The following is a 7,500-nucleotide window of genomic DNA, read 5'->3' on the forward strand; positions in this document are numbered from 1 at the left end:
ATATATATATATATATATATATATATATATATAATATGTGTGTGTGTGTGTGTGTGTGTGTGTGTGTGTGTGTGTGTGTGTGTGTGTGTGTGTGTGTGTGTGTGTGTGTGTGTGTGTGTGTGTGTGTATACATATATATATATATATATATATATATATATATATATACTGTATATATATATATATATATATATATATGTATATTTGTTTATATATATATATATCTGTATATATGTGTTTGTACATATATATATATATATGTGTATGTACATATATATATATATACACATGTATATATATACATATATATATACATATATATAATATATACATATATACATATACATATTATATATATATATATATATATATATATAATATTTGTGAAGAGCTAGAGTCCGGGAATTTTTTGGAAGAAAACACTCATCGGACTCGTTGTTTGAAGCTATTCCTACGTTTCGAACCTTATCTGGTGTTCGTCTTCAGGGTAATACAGTGCCAGAAATAGAAAATCTATAAAAAGCAGCATACCCGGTACACTGGGTTAGGTAACCCCCATTAACCATTACACTCTAGAAAAATATCTCTAGATTATGAAATAAATGTGACTAGAATTATGTGACAAAACCCCATGAACTCCAAATATAGTTTGACTACCCATCACCCGGGCCTATAAAAGATGGACCAAAGTCCATATGTCACTACTCATAATACACTCATTAACACAAAGCTGGAACGTATAACTTAGAATGAAATAAGCACACGACAAAGGACAGAATCCTAAATAACAAAATCAACTTCACCGCTAATTCACTCAGAAAAACACAGCTATGACTTTAAAGAATTAAAAATACTTTCTGATGGGCACAATATCACACAGCTCACAAGCCCATTTTGGTATAAACGTGAACATGAAATGGAATAACAAATGGCATCTTTGGACTAAACCATTGTCCGTAAAAAAGAACCCACAAAGAGAACGAATAAAGATAGAAGTAATATACCCCATGTATGGACCAAGTGTCCACACGACAGAATTCCCAGCAAAACAATTATTAGCTTAAAACTGGTAAGTTACAACAGTCATGAAATAAACATAAGTAAAGACACATTCCCACCAACCAACAACAAAGAACGATTACACCATTGACTAATGCTAACAAATCACAGCCAAAAATGTATATTAATGTCATTAACGAATCCTCCCCAGCCTGTCCTTGCCTCCCTTATAAGTTGGGTTCAAAGTATATATATATATATATATATATATATATATATATATATATATATATATATATATAAAGTTCAAAATGTATATATACACACACACACACACATATATATATATATAATATATATATATATATATATATTATATATATATATATATATACTAATAAAGTAGTAGCCTCTGTTTGTTCACGAACTCCTCCTAGGGTTTTGGAAATAGACCCCCACAACCATATATATTCTGATACTCTGTCACTCCAGGTACTTGCATAACTATATTTCAGTTAAAAAAAATTATTTTGGTTAGGGTTAAGGGTTAAAGTTAGGTGGGGTATGGTGTGGTAACACGCCACTACTGGGTTAAAGTTAAGTGGGGTATGGTTAGTTTAGGGATTATTCACGAACTCCTAGGTTTTTCCACATACGCCCCTATAACTATATATATTCTGAAACCTTATAACCCAAGGTACTTGGATAACTATTTTTTTTTATTTGTATCTACTATGATAAAGTAGTAGCCTCTGTCTGTCTTGCTGTTTGTTCACGAACTCCCCCTAAATCATATATATTCACCATAGCCCAGGCTACTTGGACAGGTATATTTTATTTCCAAAGGGCGTCTCCCTCCTGAAATTGATTTTTTTTCTTAACATTTTATTTTTGTTACCTTTTCAATTGAATTATACTGATACGTGTAACTTTTCTCCATAATTTTATAAAAATTTAAATTATCATCATTTGACCGCAGCAACGCGCGGGTAAATTGGCTAGTATGTATATGTATATATATATATACATATATATATATATATATATATACATATATATATATATATATATATATACATATATTATATATGTGTGTGTGTGTGTGTGTGTGTGTGTGTGTGTGTGTGTGTGTGTGTGTGTGTGTGTGTGTGTGTGTGTGTGTGTGTGTGTGTATTTATAACATAAACCTATGACCTGTTCTGAGCAAAACAGAACGTTAGCTAGAACATAGAACTATAAACTACATGACTATGTTGAGTAGTTAAACGTCCAAGGAGGTTTTCCTCCACAATCCGTAGCAGACGCTCACGGGCCTCTTTCCCTTCTTCGCTTCATCGTGGCGTCGTCTGGGTGCCATGGCACGCTCAGTGGAGCGTGCCAGACGCTGGCAACGTTTCCGTGCTAGTTGCTTGCAAGGATTTCATTGGCCACCGTTTTCAGTACCCTCGAGTCGCGCAGCGCGTCCCAAGACAAACAAGGGAGGGAAAGACATCATCGCTATGGCGACGGAAAGAGGGCCCGTGAGCGCCGGCCAGGAAAGGTGCAGGAGGAAACGTCAATGATAAATAAAGGGATGTCACCCCGGAGAAACACGAAAACATATGAAAAAACGTCAGGAAAGAAGCGAGGAAACGACTCAAACACGGCGACATACTAACCAGAAAAACTCGGGAAAAAAAAAAAATTAAGACTTTCGTTTTAATAGTCGGATACCAGAAAGTCGTAATGGTATTTGAGACAACTGAAATTGGTTCATGCTAAGGTTATAAGATTGATGAAGATCTCCTGCGAAGAGGTGGTTAGGTGCTACGTCAACCGCATTGACGAAGTGGGTTCGACGTAGATTAAAGCAACAGTGGCTGCGAAGATTTGATTTCGTCCATCAAACGCTCGGGGTCCCGTTCCATTCAGAATGTTTGACCCTTCTTTTTATTTTTCTTTATTTCTATTGTTTTTATTCATTTATCTATTCATTTATTTATTTATTTATCTAGTTATTTATTTATTTATTTTTAATTATTTATTTATTTATTTATCTATTTATCTATTTATCTATCTATTCATTCATCTATTTGAAAGTATCAGTACACCCTTATTAGATTGCCACCGAGCAATTTCATTCAGCCAGAATGCTTGACCATTCTTGTTGTTGTTGTTTTTTTTTATACATTTATTTATTCCTTTATCTATTTATTTATTTATTTAATTATTTAATTATTTAGTTTTTTTATTTATCTATTTACTTATTTATTTATTTATTTATTTATTTATTTTATCATTTATCTATTCATCTATTTATTATTTTTTTTTTTTTTAAAGTATCAGTACACCTTGATTAGACTGCCACCTAGTAATTCCATTGAACCTAGAAAGGATGTCCGAAATCTTCCGTCGTCTTCTCAGTCCACTCTAGTACAAAGATGGCGCCCTTCATAATATTCTATCCTGCCTAACGCCAAAAGATGTTTTTTGGATTAGAAAACAACACTAGCAAGATCAGAGACATATAAACTAAGATAAACTGGTAGGTTGACAAACAAATAATGACAAATAAATGGACACTGTGTATATTGCTTGTCAGGTATTTGTTCAAACGTCTCCTGAAATGTTAGCCTCGCTATACGCAGGATGAGGACGCCTATGGCAAAATTGTCACAAACTGCACTCCTGACGACATTATTGATCCCCTCAGAACGACAAGGACACCTTTTATAGGATTTATTCTGAAAAATATGAGATCATTCAGCTAAAGACAACAGCGAAGGTGTTGAAAATTTTTATAACATATATTCGACACATAACATAATAATAAAATACATAAGAATATTAGCTACTATAAACTATATGTATATATATATATATATATATATATATATATATATATATATATATATTTCTAAGCAGAAATGTAGTAGCACATTTGTAAATGACACACAGGAACCCACAGTCGGAGAAAATAAACTACGTATGTGTATGTGTCCGCATGCATAGTTATGGGTTCAAGACTGGGTATTAGCCAACCTATATCTTGTCACACCTATCATTACCACAGAAAAATCGTTTTGTTTGTCCACCACAACTGCAGAACGACGAAACAAGCTCAGAGTTTGAACAAACGATAATCCATCCATAGTTGGGCTTCTGGTGTACCTACAACCCTTTCCATGAAAATCCTTCATTAAAGAACTTTTTCATCAGAGAACATCTTCCGAAAGCTTTGATCGAAACGTTGTGGCGAAACAACTAGAGGACGCGGGCTTACACAACGGGAGAGGATGACCCGGCAGCGACAAAGAAGAAACCACACTTCCTAATATGGATAATGTCGCTGAGGTTCTCTCGACTCTTTAGCAGCAGAAAAACTCCTGGAGGAGGACTACCTGCACGAGGGTCTTCTTGACGTCACTAGTAGTGGAGTAATAGTCCATCAATGGCCAAGGGTCGTTCATGAAAAGATAATCACCGTCAGTCTGTTCTTCGTGATTCTTCTTCGGGAGAGAACGACCAGGAGATTTCAACGCTAGGAAACCTCCAGAAGGAGAACTAGCCAACAAATACCTTTCTGACGCCTCTGGTCACGTACTAGGTTTCATAAACTCCGATGGTCTTACGTGGCAAGATAGATTAATGTCGAGGTCCCTGTTGTTCTTCCCCAAATGAGGGCCATCAGTGATTCGACTAGACCAGTGGTTCTTAACCCTTAGGTTCACGACCCGAAGTTGGGTCGCCGAGCCATTTGAATGAGTCACAAAGGATTTGTGGATTTGTTATCTTCCCAATATTCCTACTCAAAGTATGATCAAAGTATTAATCCTGATTGTAGAATTCCTAAGTCATTATTACCTAAGGTTAAGCAAAACGTTGTTTCTGCCACACGTTTTGACAAGCACAAGTATTTTACAATTTAAATAAAAAGTGTTTATGAAGGGTAAGGCTTTCCATGGTCGATCTGGACAGGATTTTGGGTCGATGGATTAAAAGGTTAAGAACCGCTGGACTTGACAAAATTCTGGAGAAGGACTACCAGTTTAGGGAACTCCCCGAGGGATTTGTAAGCCTTCAGAGACCAATGATCACGTGTTGCAAGAACGTTGAGTTCGGTGAGGACTTCGTAGTTCCTTTGTCGGGAGAAAGCGACGGATGTGCCTCTTGAGGGCTTGCAACGGACAGTAAAGTCAGAAATAAATTATCACCTACATCCATCATATTATCTTTTATTTGTTTATTTATTTATTCATTTTTTTTTTTTCTCGGAAGAACTATATGAAATCCTTTATGTGGAATGACTATAGGAAGGAACAAATTAATTTTGGTCGTTGTTCTTATGATGTGCATAAGTAACATTTGATTTACACTGATACTATATATGCTTTTACAGGCTAATTTTCAAAATATCCTGAAAACATTACAGTGTCTTTTATTAATCTGAATCACCAAAGATCGAAAGAACAAACTAGAAATGCATACGTCAGGTCACGCGTAGCCAAAGCTTTCCCCTTTGCCCGTTGTGTCCGGATGGCCAATGTATGTTGCATTCACCTTCATTCCTCAGGAATGGAATCCAAAGAGTAAAGATTAGAGTGAGGTAAATCTTTACTCCTAATCAGACAAGGCTCAGCCGGAAGATGATATGATAGAAAAACTATTCAGATTTGTCTGTGTGTGTGTGTGTGTGTGTGTGTGTGTGTGTGTGTGTGTGTGTGTGTGTGTGTGTGTGTGTGTGTGTGTGTGTGTGTGTGTGTGTGTGTGTGTGTGTGTGTGTGCGTGCGTGCGTGCTTGTGTGTGGATGTTTGGATGCTTGGATGTCTGGATGTGGGTGCGTGTGTGGGTGGGTGGATGTGTGTGTGTGTGTGTGTGTGTGTGTGTGTGTGTGTGTGTGTGTGTGTGTGTGTGTGTGTGTGTGTGTGTGTGTGTGTGTGTGTGTGTGTACGTGTGTGTATGTGCGTGTGTGTGCGTGCATGTGTATGTGTGGGTGTGGGTGTGTATGTATGTGGGTGGGTACGTATGTGTGTGGGTGGGTGCGTATGTGTGTGCGTGTGTGTATGTGTATGTACGTGTGTGTATGTATGCGTGTGCTAGTGTGTGTGTTTGTGTGTGTGTGTGTGTGTGTGTGTGTGTGTGTGTGTGTGTGTGTGTGTGTGTGTGTGTGTGTGTGTGTGTGTGTGTGTGTGTGTGTGTGTGTGTGTGTGTGTGTGTGTGTGTGTGTGTGTGTGTGTGTGTGTGTGTGTGTGTGTGTGTGTGTGTGTGTGTGTGTGTGTGTGTGTGTGTGTGTGTGTGTGTGTGTGTGTGTGTGTGTGTGTGTGTGTGTGTGTGTGTGATTACATGCGTGTGCGTGTGTGCTTTTGCGTGTGTATACTAGTGAGCACTTTTTATCTGACTGTGCTTGTGCTTCTGTGTAACCATATCTGCACATACAAATTAACGGACTACAAACTCCCTCCTCTGCCTCTTTATATGTATACATGTGTAGTAGGACCTTTAGAGATAGCGACATACTTGCCTGCATCGTTGTCCGGTCTCTCTATGTCCATAAAGGAAGGGATGGTCAACTAAGGCCCCAAAAGAAAGGAAAAGAAGAGAGAGAGAGAGAGAGAGAGAGAGAGAGAGAGAGAGAGAGAGAGAGAGAGAGAGAGAGAGAGAGAGAGAAAGAGAGTGAGTAAAGAAGGCGCGTTCAGAGATAAGAGCGTGCAGATGAGGAAACAAGAGGTTTCAGATGTGTGGGCGAGAGGAGAAAGGAAAAAAAAGAGGAAGAGTAAGGAGAAGAAGAAGAAGAAGAGGAGGAGGAAGAGAAGGAGGAGGAGGAGGAGGAGAAGGAGGAGAAGGAGGAGGAGGAGGGAGATGAGTAACGCTAGGAACAGAAAAGGAAGAGGAGGAGAAGAAAGAAGAGAAGGGAAAGGAAGAGGATGGTTGGAATTGCCAAAGAAGAGGAGACGAGAAGATGAGAGTTAAAGTCAAGAAGAGGAGGAGGAGAAAGAGGAATAGAAGGAGGTAGAGACAGGAGTCAGAGTGGGTGAGGAGGAAGAGTCTCGACTGCCGTTAAAGAGGCTAGAGCAAGGGGCATCTCTCAACAGACCTCTGACACGTTTCCACCACCTGTGACACAAGCTGTGACACATGATTAGGCGGTGGGTATGACACCGCGTTGTTCTGAGGTACGATGGAGTGAATGTGACACGCACGCTAATATATTGACACGAGGCATATGGGATATGACACACGCAAGGGTGGCTCGTGTATGACGTAAGGGATGTGACACACGAAAGGACCGTGTGACACAGGGGGCGATAGGGGGCGACACAGATGGTATGACACAAGATAGAAGGATCGGGCTGTAATACAAATAATATGACACAGGAGGAAGAACAGGGGAGATGACACTGTAGTACATAATGGGGAGGTTATGACACAGGCGGTGTGACACAGAGTATCAGATGTGACACGGGACGTGACACAAAAGTAAGAAAAGATATTTAAACCTGATAAACGAGAATATGAAAATAT

At 38.4% G+C, this 7,500-nt stretch overlaps 1 long non-coding RNA gene across 1 annotated transcript in view; it reads right to left on the minus strand.

The window, feature by feature from the left end:
- Positions 1-7,500, minus strand: part of LOC143027461 (uncharacterized) — a 92,962-nt gene that overhangs the window by 749 nt on the left and 84,713 nt on the right. The gene's annotated exons all lie outside the window — the stretch shown is intronic.

The sequence above is a fragment of the Oratosquilla oratoria genome, chromosome 8 (assembly GCF_046742065.1).
Source record: "Oratosquilla oratoria isolate Oo_2021 chromosome 8, ASM4674206v1, whole genome shotgun sequence".
Lineage (NCBI taxonomy): Eukaryota > Metazoa > Arthropoda > Malacostraca > Stomatopoda > Squillidae > Oratosquilla > Oratosquilla oratoria.